This window comes from Gekko japonicus, unplaced genomic scaffold, assembly GCF_001447785.1.
Source record: "Gekko japonicus isolate JY-2015 unplaced genomic scaffold, Gekko_japonicus_V1.1 scaffold722, whole genome shotgun sequence".
NCBI classification, from domain to species: Eukaryota; Metazoa; Chordata; class Lepidosauria; order Squamata; family Gekkonidae; genus Gekko; species Gekko japonicus.
Genome location: NW_015174863.1, coordinates 507,603 through 525,993, shown reverse-complemented (window position 1 = coordinate 525,993; position 18,391 = coordinate 507,603). Strand labels below are relative to the sequence as shown.

Sequence of the window (18,391 nt, the reverse complement as noted above, 5' to 3'; positions counted from 1 at the left end):
TACATATTCTGGTTCATAGCAACAAAAAGACAGAAGATTGGATACAAACCTTAAGAAAAGCTAGTTTCACAGCAAATCGCTCTGTGGGTGGATTTGCCCTGGTCCCAGCTTGCTTCAAATGAGGCATGAAACACAATTGGCTAATGGCAAAACAGAGTAGCTGATCAGGTGAGAGCAGCTGGCTGTTTTGCATGCTGCTCCTTCCCACTTTCAGCTTTCCCACTGTGGCTGACTCACCCTCTCTCCCTAGCACCAGTATGAGACTAGCTGGTCTTTGTATCTATGGCTTTAAAAGAATGGGGGGGGGTTTTTGCTGGTGACTGGTTAAGCTGGGAGACCTTTTTTACCTGTTCCATGCTGTTTCTGGGGGTTGCTCCCCCCATTAAATAGGACTGGTTGTAACAACAAGTTAAGCCACAAGTATTTGGCAGGAATAGGGTGGGTTGCTTTGGATAGGTAAGGTTAATCAGCAGCACCCTGAGACATGATTTGCATGATGGAGGGTGTTGCCCAGACAGGCCATCATTTTCTGTGCAGTTGGGTGTGCTGTGAAGGAGCACCCTTGGTGCTGAGCACCATCCTTTGGACTTGGTAGGAGCCTTGTGGCACATCAGGGGAGAGGGATGAAGCTGTGCAGGTGGTGATAAGCAAGGTGGAGGAAATAACAATTGAGTTTGGAGGTGGGGTGGATCTGTCTAAAGGAAGATCAGGCAGATGCCTAGAGCATCCCACTAAGAAAATCACCAGTTTATTGAAATAAGCAGTGATATAGATCAGCCACTTATGTTACTTGAATATATTTAAATAAATAAACTAGTTGAACACCCACATGGTTGTTTCATGTCATCATTTAGGACAGGGTTGTCAAACATATGGCCTGTGGGCCAGATCCGGCCCCTGCAAGCCTCCAATCTGGCCCGAGAGCAACTGTCTCTGTGCTTCTTCCTGCTTCCTGTTTCTAACATTACAGTTCCTTTTGGCTAGTCTCTCCTATTTCCTGCTTCAGAGGAGAGAAAGAAAGCCTTCCCTTGATTAGCTGAGGGCTCCTTCCCCCTCCTCTGGGGAGGGAGGGGGAGTGAAAGAGCCAGAGAGATGTCTCATGGTGTCTCATGGGACTTTTAAGAAGACCAGTAACATTTTATTCCAGGTATAAGTGTTTGTGGGCATGCACACTTCTTCAGAGAAAGGGAGGGGGTGGGAAAGAGCCAGAAAGAGCATGCCAGAGAGAGGGGGAGAGTCCCATGGCACTTGGGAGAGATCCCCCTTTCCATTTCTAACAGATGGGGGGACAGACAGACAGACAGACAGACAGACAGACAGACAGACAGACAGACAGACAGACAGACAGACAGACAGACAGACAGACAGACAGACAGACAGACAGACAGACAGACAGACAGACAGACAGACAGACAGACAGACAGACAGACAGACAGACAGACAGACAGACAGACAGACAGACAGACAGACAGACAGACAGAGTCTCCTGTGTTTAAGACCAAAAACATTTTATTCCAGGTATAAGCTTTTGTGGGCAAGCACACTTCTTCCTCAGAGGGAGGGAAGGATTCCGAGAGAACACACTGGTGGGGGGAGGGAGTCCCATGGCACTTGGAGAGAGCCCCCTTTTCATTTCTAACAGATGGGGGGGGGAGAAACCTAACAGCATAGCTTGCATTCCTTATTAGTGAAAGGGAGCAAGAGCACCTTAATGACTAACAAAATTTAGTCATGAGCTTCCATGAATCACTGCTCACTTTTTCAGATACAGCTGGAATATGAGTCCATTTGTCCTTATATCTTGGAAAGTGAAGTGATTTCAGATGCCAAATTACAATAGCAGGCATTGGTAATGAGAGAAGAAATCTAGGTCTCAATTCAGACCAGGAGTTTGCATTGTCTGAGCCTCATGATCAGTTGCAATTCAGCAGTCTCTTTTTCTAATCTCCCTTTGAAATTCCTTTGTAAGAGAACTGCTACTCTTAGGTTAGCAACTGAATGCCCTGGAAGGTTCCTCCACTGTGTTTTTTAATGTTGTGGTAGCACCTTTAAAGACTAACAAAATTGTGATAGGGTATGTGCTTTTGTGAGTCACTGCTCACTTCTTCAGACCTATTTCCATTTATTCTTCGCATACTTCTGAATTCTCCTGTACTAAATTGAGACCTAGGTTTCCTGTCTCATTATCAATCCTGATAGCTCCACGCCTCTGTATATCAAACCAATGCTGATATCTCCACCCCTCTGTATATCACACCTAATCTAATCATGTCTGCTATTTCCATTCGGCATCTGAAATCATCTTTATAAAGTTTATATCTCTGGTACTTTGTGTTACATTTTATGGCACACATGGCCTGGCCTGACAAAGTGACATTTATGTCAGATCTGGCCCTCATAACAAATGAGTTCAACACCTCTGATTTAGGGAGTGCCAGGGCAACTGAGGAACATAAGAACATAAGAGAAGCCAATGTTGGATCAGGCCAATGGCCCATCCAGTTCAAAACTCTATCACACAGTGGCCAAAAATACCAGGTGCCATCAGGAGGTCCAGCAGTGGGGCCAGGAAACTAGAAGCCCTCCCTTAGGAGAGTTCCTTGCCATCTTTCCCTTTCCAGTGGATTCCATTGCAGCCTCCAGAAAAAGTCAGGGAACCCCATGCAAGGGCGTAGACTTTCCAATTTCCCGGGGAGGGGGGGCTGGGGCTGGGCCAGAGGCATTGCTGTGCCAGGTCCTTAAAAGAACCGAGGCCCAGTGACATCATAGGGAGGAGCCAGTGATGTCACAGGCCATTGTCACTATTTATGGAGGCGGAGCCATGTGGGATTTAGGAAGGGGTTCTCCAGAAATTTAGGGCGACCTGGAAACCCTTGAGAACCCCCCTAGCCAGGCCCAATGGCTCAGAAACAAAGCATGGCATGGGCAAAATCCTCTAAATAAAACCCTGGAGAACCACTGCCAGTCTGAGTAGACAATGATGACACTGATAGACTGATGGTAGAGAAATCATGCTTTATGTGGCAAAGGATAAAGGTTTAAACTGAGAAGGTCTAAGAAAACAGGTGTTGGAAAGGATCATTCTCTGAATCTCTACAGATCACCTGCATCAGAGCAGACCATGCTGAAGTAGATTGACCAATGGCATGAAGACCAGTGTGGATTGAGGAGACCCATGTTCAGATCTACATTTTGCATGACACTTACTTGGTGATACTGGGACAGTTAGATTTGAGTCCAATAGCAGATTAGAGACCAACAAGAGTTTCAGGGAATAAGTTTCCAAGAGTCAAAGCTCCCTTCATCAGGCTGGGTGATATTGCCATTGTCGTGAGGTCAATATAAGGGAAGGGAGACTGGAGGAAGGGTGAGATAAAGAGGGGATTGACAGACAACATGTGAGCAGCAGAGTCCATTGGGATGGAAGAGGAATTTACAGGGGGGAAATAGCACCAACTGATGTGACTAAGAAAACATAGGCAGAGGGTTGCCACTGGCCAAACTACTCTGACTTTAGAGAGTTGGGACAAGCAGCAAGGAAGGGGATGTAGATCCATGGTTATAGAAAAGAAGGAGTCTAGGACCTGAGAAAACAAAACGGTCCAAATGAAGCACGACATAGAAAGCTGTACATAGTTGAGAGGAATTAGAAAGGAATGGAGATGCACAGTTGGTGTGAAGTACATTTTAGAAATTATAGAAACAGCATAGAAGTTTCTTAGGTGGGGTTAGCAACAATGCTATTGCAAGGTCTGTGTGATACAATAGGGGAGGCAGTCCACAGAAACCTGTATTACATTTTCAGACTCTCTCTCTCTCTCTCATATACTTTAATCTCATATACCCTTCCTATAACAATTCCTCATCAGAGGCATCCTACTTAGATCTATCCAAGGGGGCCTACTCCCAGGGAAGTGTCCTCAGGATTGGACTATAAAGAGCTCTATTCAAATCCTTAACCACTGAGCTTGCTAATACTTTCTCCTCTTTCAGTTCCTTAGATCAATTTGCCCAATCCCCCATCAAACTCAAATCTTATTGGCTCTTGCAACTATGAGTAAATTATTATTACACTTCTATCACATGGCTCTTTCCTAATGATTGTGGCTCCCAAGGATAGGTTGAAGATGATTGCCTGGGAAGCACCCACACAGCTTCACATCTCCTCCCCTCTCCCTCCTGGAGATCAGTTGTAATTCTGAGTGATTTCCACCCCTCTCCTGAGATTGGCAACCTCCCAACCAGCCATTCCCCTCTCCTGAGATTGGCAACAGAAGGGAATGGGTGGTTGGGAGGGTGGAGTCTATGGCATTGTACCTGTCTGAGGTCCCACCCTTCTTCAAACCTCACCCTCTCCGGGTTCCATCCTTCAAATCTCCAGGAATTTCCCACCTGGAGTTGGCAACCTTATCTCCTTCCCAGACAATCATCAACCTACGTTTATTTCCCCTCTCTCTTCAGCTTTCCACCCCCCCCCAACACACCTGCAGCCTCTTCCCTGCTCTGAAGCCCTGACTGCCACAGAGTCCACCATTTTCTCCAGGGGAACTGATCTCTGCCATCTGGAGAGCAGTTGTAATTTTGAGTGGTCTCCAACCCTCACCTGGAGATTAGCAACAATGGTTTCCCAGGAGGAAAAGTAGTCTTTCTCTGCAATGGGGACCAAAGCAGCTTACATCATTCTCCTCTCCCCCTTTTGACTTGCGCAATGACCCTGTGAGGTAGGTAAGGCTGAAGGTCTGTGACTGGTCCAAAATCACTCACTCAGCTTCTACAGCAAGAACCTGGATCTAGCAGACCCTGCTCTGAAGCACTAACTGCTACGCCTAGGGCAGCTAACCTCCAGGTGGATTTTTGTAAAGAAGTAAATAACCGTGATATATTATGCCAAAAAAGTCTCCAAAGACCAGAAATTTCTTTTTCCAATAGTTCAGTTTACTGAAAAACCATTAGTGTCGCTATGAGATACTACTAGAGAGTTTGTCAAATGCATTAATATTGTATTTCAACGCTACTTACCTTGAAAAAGTTATACACGAAATGAGATAATATGCATGATCCGTTGTGTTGATGGCATTTGAATTTCTTCCAGTAAACTGAAATATTGGAAAAATAAATTTCTGGTCTTTGGAGACTTTTTTGGCATAATATATCACGGCTGTTTATTTCTTTCCAAACTTCCATCTCATGATCTCTCTCTTTGTTTTGCTGCAACCTCCAGGTGGAGCCTGAAGATCACCAGGTATCACAACTGAACTCCAGACAACAGATCTCCCCCCCCCTGGAGAAAATCACTGCTTTGGAAGGTGGGCTGTATGGCATTCTGTTCAGCTGAGGCCTCTACCCTCCCCAAACCCTGACTTCCATAGACTCTACCAGAAAATCTCTAGGAATCTCCCTATCTGGAGCTGGCAACCCTAGTTAGGACTGGCCCCAATGAGTTCCTCACAAAGGCCTGCAAAGGGTTTCCTTCCTTTGTCTGAACCAAGCTTGGTTGTCCACTGTGGTGAAATGGGCTCCAGTTTACAATTCAGCTGTTTGCCTCCCATCCTTGTCCCGTGGGTGTATCTCACTCAAGTTCACTGCCGTTACTCACTGAATTGTCACTGCCTTTTTAGAGGGACAGTGAGACCCCTCTGACTGAATCTCCCTATTTGGAGATGGAATCCCCAATCTTTGGGGGATGCCTGGAAAGTTGGCAACCTAAGGGTCTGATCTTTCCTTGCTTCCCTGGGCTACTCCCTCCCAGAACAGAGCAGGGGAGACTATGTGGTCAGAGCACAACACAGATTATTAGCCCAAATTAAATAATTTATTTAACTATTTACATAGTTATGGAGCCCACACACACTGTAGGAGTAAGCACACACTATGAACCAACAGGACATAAATCAACAGGAATTAAACACAATCCTCTTTCCCCTCTCTGCCTCTGGAGGTTGTGGGCTCATCTGTACTTCAGCCTCTCTCTCTTGCCCAAGAGAGCAGGGAAACTTCCATTCATTCCCCAGTCCAGCTGAATTTCTGCTGCTTCCCAGGGACAAAGACTGCCTTGGGACAGTCCTGTTTTCCCGTACTTTTTGGCCTTGGGGCAGCTGGGAACTGTAGGCCAGCAGATGAGGAAGCACCATTCAACCTAGTGAGTGATCCCCCTGCAGGCCCCTCTCTGGAACTACAGCTCAATTAAACCTTATGGGGGGGGGACATTTTAAACAAATAACTACAGCCATCTTACAAACACAGGTAACTGCCATTTCGTGACACCTACCAACAGCCACTGAGGGGAAAGTTAGTCCTACACAGGAAAAACGTCTTCGTCAAGAGAGAAAGCCATTTGCCAGTAATTCTGATAGGGCACAGTGGCTGAAGGGGGAGTGGGCGGGGAAGAGGAGCAAATCCAGCACCCGGCCAATGGCACACGAGTATTCTTGAGTGGCGGCTGACCGGCTAATGGCTGAGGGAGAGCATGGAATCTTGCCTCCCCAAAACAGGATTATTATATAGGAGAGAGTGTTAACAGTCCTGAAAACCATCTAAGCTGAGAGGTGTAATATGCATTTTTCAAATAAAAAAAATAAAGCCTTGTTGATCTTTCCCTGAACATAATTATTTTTCTCTTTTACAAAAGGCATAGGGGTGCATATCCAGCAAAGGAAAATTTCAGAACTATGGCTAAACACTTAATGTGTCCTTCACTAATTGCTTTAATGTAATTCACTGGTATTTAATCATCTCAAAGACAATCTTTAGTGATGGGGCATTCCTTTTTTTTGCATTCCTGGTACAGAAAGGTAATAGCTACCATTCATACATGACAAGAAAGAAACATTAAAAATTAACAGTATCAACAAAAAGAGGGGAAAGCCTCCAAATGGCAAAAATGACCTGGGTATTGCAGGGAGGGAATGTAGTATCAGTTCTTTCACATCCAAATCATAACTGTGATGGTCACACAACTACCTTATGTCCAACAATCCTATAAGCAATTGAGGCGCTATCTAGGAGGAAAATGAGAGTGCTGGAAAATCAAACAAAGAGGCACATCCTAGAAAACAAATGTGCCATTATATTTTTTAGAAAGGGAGTGTTCTACCTTTGAGTAAAGTAATGGAACTATTCTGTTAAGAAATGTAAAAACTAATTTGAGTGGTGGAATCTGGATTCTGCTTCTCTTAGGCCACCTCACCTGCTATTAAAGTTTGGGATTATACAGAAAAGGTAGATTGATCCAAAACTACATAGAAGTAAAACTGGCCTTAGGGCACTTTTGCACTTGCAGCCCAAATAATGGATCTGAAGATACTATCATGTCAATTCTTAATCTGTAAAGCCATATGATAACTTAGTGCAGAATCTTCTTCGGGAAAAAGAAATCAGCCAGTAGCTGTTTGGAAGAATAAGACACTAAGGATTTGTCCTGGATCTTCAAATGGCAGTTTTCAGACACCATGTATGCGGTTTAGCATAGATGGGCAGGCCTCTACGTTTTTATATGTAGATATTGGCAGAGTAGATATTTCATAGCTATCTACGTCAATGAGTGAATATAATTTTCATGTTTACAGTGTTCAAGTGTTAGTAGGTCAGATCCAAAATCTACACAGTTGTCCCCAACACAGTCCCGAATGAAAACACAAGACAACCATACTTAGAACCTATGTATTGTAATCATGATCACTTTACAGGGAAGTCAGAGTGAAGCAACACAGCACTTTATACCTTCAGAAAGAGGAGATGGAAACTTTATCCCTTTTAGGTTATTGTTATGCTTTTACACTTAACATATTTTTATTGCATATTTTATGCATTTTATTTTGTGCCATCTACCATAGAAGAGAAATGTATGTTAGCATATGCTTCCAAGAACCAGCTTTTACAGTTATCAAATGTCTCATCTTGGTTTCAGTGTTTAATTAGGTGATGTTTTAGCAACATTTGGTAAATGCAAAGCAGTAGGTATTATTTTGGTCTGTGGATGCCATTAAACATTATTGCTTGCCGCCTTCACTACAGAGAAGACAACTACAGCAAGAAAGCAAGTACTATATTGTGTTTAAGACAGAGAATCAGGAGACATTGGTTCAGTTTTTGGCAGAGACATCCTATCTGCCTTGGGGCTAGTAACTGAAGGCCAGATTTATACAGTCTCCAGGGGCTTAGTTACCCAACAGCCTGCTCTCCAAGCAGCTTCTGCAAACCCATTAAGAGGAGAATACTGGTAAAACAATTTGCATGCTGGGCATCCCAGGTTAGCTGCATATGGATTCTCATTGGCATAGACATTATAAGGCTGAGATCCTTTTGAGAGTCTTAAAATTGTGCACAGATACTTCTGAAAGCTACACTTCTGCAGAGAAACTGTTACTTGGATTCTCTCACAGGCATCTCTCTCCAGTCGCAATTATTTTGCTTCACAAGTGTTCAAACATTCATTTCCTACATAATGTAATTACTATCACCACCTCTTGTGCACAGCTTTCATACCACCCACACTATATGCTAGAAAAACAATGTTATGGCTATCCCATACTCCCCTGCAGGGAATTTTCAGAGCTATAATGCTGAAAGTCACTCCACTCTTCTTCCCCCATCTCAACATTTTTCTCTCCATGGATCATTTTTACCTCTTATTCTTTTCTGTTCCATATCATCCCACATTTTTGCTTCCTTCGTAATCTGGTACACAGAAGAAGCAATCTTAAAATGATTTACCTTCAAATAGGTTCCATTTTATTTAAAAGGACTTCTTTCCAGGAAGCTGTTTTTAGGATTATAGCCTTATTCTGGTTACATCATTCTGGAATGAGTAGATCTATGTATTAACTTGGTTCCGTCTGCACAAGTTTCCTTTTAAGCTATACTCTTGCAGCATGGACCAAAATGAAGGCTAATGGATCTCTGGAGATGTTTTGGTGGCTAAGTGTATACTTTTGCAACACTAAAAAACCACAACACAATGTTTGTTCAACGTGCTAGGATTCTTTTAAGGGTGAAAGAAAAAAAAATACATAAATAGATATGGGTACATTCAGACCAGGAGGAAATCAAAGTTGCTACACTTAGGGATGCCAGGTCTCCTGCTTACTTTACATATTTTATTTATAACCTGGCTTTCTCACAGAGACTCAAGGCAGATCACACAGTGTAAAATAATGCAACCAAATAACATGTGATATCCAGCCAGCAATGAAATAGGACTAGGATTAAAAAAACTAGAAACAGTGTCAAAAGGTATCAGACATGATATGTTAAACAATAACAAAACAGAAATATAAAAGTAGAAAACAATGCACTAAAAACAGGATAAAACATACAATAAACAGTGGTATAGACTACAATATCGTTCCCTTATAAAAGCTCCTTCCTGAACCATATGATTATAATAATAGCACTACTCTATTTATTAACATGCCCTCCTGTTCTACACAGTTTGCAGAAGGACAGAAGTAGAGACCCTTTCTGACCTCTGGGAGGCCATTCTGCAATTTGGGAGCTGCAACAGAGAGTGAATGCCTATAGTCTCAGTTATCAGTCTTGCCCATTTGCAGGGTGGCACCTTCAGAATGCTTTGGTCAAATTAAAGCTGAAATGGTGGCAAAAAGATAACACATAACCACTCACTGCCTTGGGAGTTACTGGAGAAAGTTCCTATATTAGAAAAAAATATTATTAAAATTTATCTGCTTCATGGTGCTACAGTGACTGTATTGTAGTTCTAAGAACAAAGCCATGAATATGCCAGAGGAAAGCCTACTTTCCTCTGCACAAGAAACCTTCTAACACCAGTAGAAGCTTTGCTAACACAAGAGGCTAAAGGGGAAAAATTCAACTTCTTCCTCACTGCAGCTAGCAGTTGTGCTTGGCTTTCCATGCAGGACCCCCACTGCCAACATCATTTTTGGGCACTCACAGGTATCTGCTGTGAAATGCTGTGAAAGGCCTTCCTCTGCCAGCACCTTCCACTGGAATTGCATAGGATTTGGTGCATTGTGTTCAGGTTGCAATGGGCTTCAGAGGCAGGTTAGATGTACATCCAATATACAACGTGTTCGCTGCATGTTTGAACCCACATTAGGGTGCCAGAAGGAATGAATGCAATGTGTATGTTGATTGTGAAGCTTCAATTACAAGCTTCACACAGCTGACACAAGGATTTCCCAGGAGAAAATCTGGTTACAGGAGAAAATCTGTTACAGGATTCTGTCCTTGCCTTGTTTATTATTTAGAACGAATGGGAAACACCTGTGTGGAAAGGATGCTAGAGACTGCTAAGTGTCTAAAGTATGCAAATTATTCTAATAAAAAAACAGATGTAAATACAATGTAGAAAACAAGAACGTAAATACAATATATCTTTTCTCTTGAAACAAAGATATTCATAAAGAGATGAAGAATCCAGATATTAACTTCGTTTCGTAAACATTACAGTCTTCTGAGGAAAATAAGGATTTTATGGACTTCTAAGGTAATGTATATGAACAATGTTTCATCAACAGGCAGCTATTCACAAAATATTTTGATAAGGCTTCTCATAAAGCTTCACAACAATGTGTGACTGCTAGTGCAGAGGCAGTTGTGAAGCTTTTTGAGAAGCCTTATCAAAATGTTTTGTGAGTTGGCCCTGGCCCCAACATCAGCACCGACTCTATAATCAATAATCAACAGCCTGGTGGGAATCCAGACTGTGGTGGTAATGATTGTTTGGAAGCTGAGAGTATACCGCCACAACTTATCAATACTTATCAGTACTTATTGACATCTATGTTTACTGGCACTTATATGATTTTATATGCTGTGATTTTATCTATTTGTGATGGGTGCCGTAGAGGAATCTCTCCTATTATATAAAAGCATTTTGGGGTGGGTGAGTGGGGTGGTGAGAGGAAATGCGCTCCCTCAGCCATTGGCCCGCCAGCTGCCACTAGGGGTGGGGGGTGGGGACAAGGCTAGCTGGTTTGGTGCGTGGGCGGCTGGAACGGGCGGCGAGCACCCGTCCCTCGCTCGCCACCGCTCCACCGCTGTGTGCGCCACTTGCTCGGGCAGCCAGTGGGGAGAGGGGTGAGGCTGGCCACCTTGGCATGGCAGGCCCTTGAGTGGGGGAGGGGGGGGAACCCCACCCAGCTTGGCCTGCCGCCACTGCCACCGGCGTGCACTGCTGTGGACGAATGAGGCCTGTCGCCTTCGGCAGCCACTGCCTCCAGTGTGCTGACAGAGAAGGGACAAGGCCGGCTGGCTTGCCCTGCTGCCTCCAGTGCATGGCGGGGGGAGCCGCCAGCCTGACCGCAGGGGAACTGCCACGCTCTCCTTTGCCAGTGTGTGTGGGGCCCCTCCGGCAGCCTCTCTCTAGGGCCCATTGTCTCTCTTCCCACAGTGGGCCTTGTGCCTAGTATACATGTGTGTGTGTGTGTGTGTATACACACACACACACACAAACATATATATTCTGTGAGCCACCCTGAGTCTGCCGAGATGGGGAGGGGGGGATATAAAATAAATAAATGAATGAATGAATAGTAACTGTAACTTCACCATGCTTCCATTCAAAAACTGAATATGGAAGCACGATTTGAGGAACCTCAATCTAATGAGTCACAACAGTGCCATGAAATTGAAACAACAGGAAATGATTTAATCAAATGAGGATTTCCACTACCCTGCTCCTCAGCTGATGGGAGAGAAAGTTGGCTAAGTGACTGCTGAAAGAACTGGGGAAGCACAAAATTTAAAAGAAAGAAAGAAAAAAAGAAAGAACTGGGGAAGAGCAATGGTCACATCTGTCATATAACCAGTCATCATTTAGCAATATAAACGTATCTGAGTTACAGTTTAATAATTCAATTATTTTTTTGAAAATTCTTATCCTTCTCAGTGAAGACTGGAACCCAAATTTCCCTGGTTTTAGTCCAATGCTCCAACCACTACCATTACAAGGTAAACTTTGCAACTTGTCACTTGTGATACACTGTGATAAACTACCAGTTCCCTGCATGATACTTACCGTATCTTAAGTTATCAATGAAGGACAGCCTCAGCTATGCAGAGGGCACTAAGCAGTCTTTAATAGGAATGCTAATTGGGTTTATTGCTCCTTAAGGATCAATTCTAAGCTATTCAGTAAATTCTGTGGCTGCAAGAAAGTTACCAGTCTTTCTCCACACTTTACCTTGATAGGAAAAGGAATCAAACAACTGTCATGTTGTATTAAGCCTACACACAAAGCTTAGCATATGGAGGATAAATCTTATTTATCATATTAATCTCTCTCCAACAATCTAAATTAATTAGAACCACCAAGTGACATATCTGCAAAACTGCAAGGGAACACACTGACAAGCCTTCTTATTTAGAGGCCAATGCTATGAAGAGAGTTAAGAGAGAAATAGTAAAGATCATGGGAACTTCTAATGAACCATTTTAAAGGTTGACATAACAACTCAAGAGTTTTATTCTGTGATGAACATTCAGCAGATAGAAAATTCCAAAAGGTTACTGAGAGTTATATAGGTAGAATGGTAATGAGCAGACACGACTTTGAAATTCAGCTGATAAAAGTTTATGCAACTCTTAAAACTGAAAGCAGAAGAGTTTTCCCACAGTATAGAATGCTTAACCAGTTTGGTGTAGTGGTTAAGTGCACAGACTCTAATCTGGAAGAACCGGGTTTGATTCCCCACTCCTCCACTTGCACCTGGCTGGATGACCTTGGGCAAGCCGTAGTTCTGCTAAGAGCTGTTCTTGAAAAACAGCAGTTTCTGTCAAGAGCTCTCTCAGCCCTACCTACCTTACAGGGTGTCTGTTGTGAGGAAGGGAAGGGAAAGGAGTTTGTAAGCTGCTCTGAGACACCTTTGGGTAGGGAAGGGTGGGGTATAAATCCAATCTCTTTTTTCTTCTTAAAAATATCATTTGGGAACAAGGCCTCTAGCCCCACGAAATGATGAGATCTGTAGAAGCCCAGAGTTAATGACATCATAAATTATTCTTTCACCCCATGCAGTAGTCTAGACTGAAAAATAGGTAGGAAGACCCAGTAAGTAAGCAATTGCTACCATTCACAGGGCATCATGATCTTGTTTTTGAAGGGTGGGAAAGTACTTTTTCCTGAAATAGCCACTTAGCCAAAAATCTAATGATTACATTTAAAAATAGTGACCCATAATTCCTGTCCTGTTGCCTTGTTGGTTAATCCTGGGAAAGATGAAGAATACAGGATTTTAACCCTGACCTGGATAGCCCAGGCAAGCCCGATCTCATCAGATCTCAGAAACTGAGCAGGGCCAACCCTGGCAAGCATTTGAATGTGAGACCTCCAGAGAATAGCAGGGCTGGGAGGCCTGAGGCAGGCTATTAAGCCACTTCTCTGAATATCCTCTGTGCCCCAGTAGGTGTCGCCAGAGATCATCATGACTTCCAGGCACTGGTACGTACACACACACACACACACACACACACACACAATACAGGATTTTACATACAAGAAAATGAAATCCAAACTCATGCATCAAGTGTCCTATTTCTCGATTCAGTCTTTGAGACAAAGAAAAAGATGTAGATGCTGGTCATGTCTGAGACTCCATATCACAACAAGACTTTGTGGTAGACCACAGAGAAGATACTTCATTATTGCTTCAACCAGAAGAATTCTGCCTATGAAGCATTTTACACAGATGGATGGTTGACAACCTTCACTACAGTGACCAGTTTACGAGTACTAGAATATGGAAATGGCAATCACAGTATCAAATGATATACAGAGATGGCCAACAAACATTGGCTATTTATCTATTCATTTAAAACATTTCTAGGCTGCCTTTCCACTTTAACAGGGTCTTCAAGGCAGAGAACATGAAAACATTAAAGCATTTCATCATTAAAAAATACTACAATTAAGTATCCTATCTCTCCTTATATATACAATTTATTTATTTTATTTATTTATATTTACATTTATATCCCGCCCCCCCCGCCATTCGGCAGGCTCAGGGCGGCTAACAACATATATAAAAATACATTAAAATTCCATTAAAACTGTCAATCAATATAAAATAATACAACTTATATTAAAAGATGGTGAATCTTCCAATCTCAACTGTCAACGGTGGAAGCATTGTGGGAAGCCATTGGAGGGAGGGGAGGAACTGGGAATGGGGTAGACAATTGATAGAATGAAATGTTTTATATGTTGTATTCCTGAGAAAATAAAATTTGTTTACCAAAAAAAAAAAAAGAAAGGGGTCCCTGGCCACTGGCGGCATTGCCTTCATCCCGCCCTTCGTCCACCCACAGAAGCGCCACCCAGCCTCTCGGCCGCAGTGTGCTAAGAGCTGATGGATGGGCAGGACGCTCCGGTGGGCAAAGGGTCCGGAGGCCGAGTCTGAGAATGGCAACACCACAGCGGTGGCATGCCCTTGCTTGGCTTGCGGGCCCCAGAGGGGTGCATGGTGGTGCCGCACCTGACTGGAGCCAGCACCGCCTTGCTTGGATGGCAGCCCCGAGAAAAACTCCCTCACTCGCCACCACTCCACCAACGGGTAGGGCAGTCACTGGGAGGTGGTGAGGCGTGGCAGCTAGGAGGTGCTGGTGGCATTGCGGGCTTGCTTGGCCTGTGAGCCCTACCAGGGATCATGGGGGAGGCATTGCTGGCTTGCTCGGGCCACAGGCCTGAGAAGGACTCCCTCACTCACCACCACTCTACCACCAGGGAGCCATGGTGTTGAACAGGCGGTGGCGGCTTGCTCGCCCTCCATGGCCAGCAATGGGTCAGGGTGCCACCACACCCACGGCAACTGCCTTAGGTCATGGGCACCGCCAGGACTCCCTTCCTCACTGCCACTCCAGCACCTGGTAGGTGCGTCCTTCGGAGCCGGGGAGTCGGGGCGCTCTCCATCACCAGGACATAGAGGGGGGCTCCAGTAGCCTCTCTCTAGAGCTTGTTACATCTCTTTCCACAACGGGCCTTGCAACTAGTATATATATATAATTCCCTTACATATTGGCCATTTCCAGCTCTCCCACTGGCTGTGCAGTGTGCTCCATCAGCCATTGGCCCATCAACTACCACTCAAGAGTACTCATGTGCCATTGGCTGGGTGCTGGGTCCGCTCCTCTCCCCACCCACTGCCAGCCTGGACATTTTTCCCTCACAGAATAAACTATAAAAACAGCTTTCTCTCCTGACAACGATACTTCTCCTGCATGATTCCTGTGGGACTAACCTTTCCCCCATTGGCTGTTGCTAGACAACCAAGCTTGGTTCTGTCAGTAAAAAGGCAAAGGAAGGAAGCCCTTTCCAGGCCTTTGTGGGAAACTTATTCTGGCCTGTCCTGACTAAGGTTGCCAGCTCCAGGTTGGGAAATTCCTGGATATTCTGTGGTGGAGACTAAGGAAACCAGTGTTTGGGGAGGGGGAGGCCTCAGCTGAATAGAATGCCGTAGAGGCCACCCTCCAAAGCAGTTATTTGGGTGGGGGAGAGATCTGTTGTCTGGAGTTCAGTTGTGATACCCGGCGATCTTCAGGCTCCACCTGGAGGTTGGCTACCCTAGGCGTAGCAGTTAACACTTCAGAGCAGGGTCTGCCTGTAGAAGTTGAGTGGGTGATTTCAGATCAGTCACAGACTTTCAGCCTAACCTACCACATAGGGTTGTTGTGCAGATCAAATGTGGAGTGGAGAATGATGTAAGCTGCTTTGGTCTCCACTGCAGAGAAGGACTGTACTTTTCCTTCTAGGGAACCATTGCTGCCAGTCTCCAGGTGAGGGCTGGAGATCACTCAGAATTAAAGCTGCTCTCCAGATGGTAGAGATCAGGGGCAGATAACAGTAGGTTGATGGTTGGCTGGGAAGGAAATAGGGTTGCCACCTCCAGGTTGGTAAATTCCTGGAGATTTGAAGGGTGGATCTTGAAGAGGGTGGGGTGTGAGGAGGGGTGGGACATCAGACAGGTACAATGCCATAGACTCTACTGTCCAAACCAGCCATTTCCTCCTGGGAAACCACTGTTGTCAATTTCCAGGGGAGGGCTGGTGATCACTCAGAATTACAACTGCTCTTAAGATGGCAGAGATCAGTTCCCCTGGAGAAAGCAGTACACTCTGTGTCCTTATACCCTGCTGAGGTCATCACAGCAAATTGACACTGAGTGCCCAAGGCCAGGGCACCTGCCCAGAGCTTCTTTCTAGAGGTATTTATTTCCACAATGGGCCTTATTCCTAGTATATAAAATAATTCAATAAAAACATATAAACACACATAACACCAAAACTGAGAAAGAGGGTCAATAACAGATATTAGAGGCAACAGTTGTTGCCAAGCAAAACAAAAAAGTCTCCATCCACTATTGGAAGACAACAATAGAGGGAGACAGAGAAATCTCCCTGGGGAAGGAGTTTCAAAAATTTGGCAGCACAAACAAGTAGGCCTATGTAGCCTCAGATCTCAGGGAAATTGAAGCAGGGCCTCCAGAGATTACCAAAGTAGGTGAGTAGTTTCAAATGTGAGAAGGTGGTCATTGGGTATGTTGGCCCCTAGCCACATAGACATTAATTGGTCCCATATGTAAATTGGGAGCCAGTGGAGATAGAACAAGACTGGAGTAATATGTTCCCTATGATCCATTCCACTCAACATTCTAGTTGTGCCATTCTTTATCAACTGTAATCTCAGGACAGTCTTCAAGGGCAGCCCCATCTAGAGAACACTGCAATAATTGAATCTAGATGTTACCGGGGCATGCACCACAGTGAATGGAAGGGCCACAGCTGACTGAAGCTTGTGAAAGGGACCCCTGACCACTACTGCCATATTTTTATCCAACAGGAAGCCTGAGTCCAGGAGCACCCCCAAGCTATAAACCTGCTCCTTCAGAGGATAGTTAGGGTTGCCAGGTCCCCCCTGACAACTGGCAGGGGATGGGAGGGACTTATTGGTCTAGGCCAGCATTGCTGATGATGCAGTGACATCACATCTGGTGCACACCAGAAGTGATGTCATAATTTCCCCAGGGATGCTCTGGTATTTGAGCAAAAACTCCATGATAGAAGTCATTTTTACCAGAGTTCCCCCCCCCCAAAAAAAAACCAGAATGTCCCTGTAGTGCCAGTGGTATGATGGCATCACCTATGTCACTGCTTCCTTTTGCTGCTGGCAAGTCCCCCACTGGCTGACTAATTGGTGCCAGGGCGAGAGGCCCCATAGTAGGGGATCCCCCAACCCTAGTGAAGGCCTTGTAGCCTACCTACAGTAGTACCTCTGCTTTATTAGGATTAAACTAAAACAAAGTCTTACTTTTACACTGGGATGATAGACAATGGCTTGCCAACCCCCAGGTCTGAATGGGGAATCCCCTGATTTCAGGGGCTTCTCCTCACCACAGACCAGCTGGCCAGTGGGGGAAACCTCACCCCTAAAAAGGGACATCGTTGCCCACTCCAGAACGCCTCCCCAAATCCCCCACCTGGAGTGACAAGGGGATCTGGCAACCCTAGATTGACACTAAGGATCAATTTAAACAAATAAACATACAAACTTGTATTCTTTTAGATCTTTCTTGGTTTAAGGTTAGACTTTGAATGGTTTTAGATTTTTGTTACACTTGGCTGATTAAAAAAATAGACCTACACACTTCATTTAAAGTAAGAAAAGGGACTTGATAATTGAAGTAAAATTTCAACTACTTCATGTGCTGTTTTATATCTTACACTAGCAGTAAAGCCCGTTGTGAAAGCAATACAACGAGATCTAGAAAGAGGCTCTGGGGGAGTGCTCTGGCTTTGGGCAAACAGTGTCAATTTGCTGTGGTGACCTCAGCATGGTATAATGACAGAGTCCACTGTTTTCTCCAGAGGAACTGATCTCTGCTACCTGAAGAGCAGTTGTAATTGTGAGTGATCTGTAGCCCTCACCTGGAGATTGGCAGCAATTGTTACCCAGGACAAAATGGCTGGTTTGGAGGGTGGAGTTGGCAACCCCATCTCCTTCCCAGCTAACCATCAACCTACCATTATCTGCCCCTTTGACTTCAGCTGACTTCTGCCCTCCCTTCTGCAGAGCAGTTGTAATTCTGAGTGCTCTCCAGCCCTCACCTGGAGATTGGCAACAATGGTTCCCTATGTGGGACTGAGTGGTTTGGAGGGTGGAGTCTATGGCAGTGTACCTGTCTGAGGTCCCACCCCTCCTCAAACCTCACCCTCTTCAGGCTCCATCCCTCAAATCTCCAGGAATTTCCCATCTGGAGTTGGCAACCCATCAGGACTGGCCCCAATGCGTTTTCTCTCAAAGGCCAAAGTAGGTGACAGGACCAAGCTTAGTTGCCTACCAACAGGCACTGAGGGGAATGTAGGGTTGCCAGCTCTAAGGAGGGAAATACCTGGAGGTTTGGGGGGTGGATTCTGTAGACGG

The 18,391-nt window shown here is 44.7% G+C and overlaps 1 protein-coding gene across 2 annotated transcripts in view; it reads right to left on the bottom strand.

Annotated features, from left to right (window-relative positions):
- MEIS2 (Meis homeobox 2) overlaps positions 1 to 18,391 on the bottom strand; it is a 340,061-nt gene that overhangs the window by 37,165 nt on the left and 284,505 nt on the right. The window lies entirely within an intron of this gene.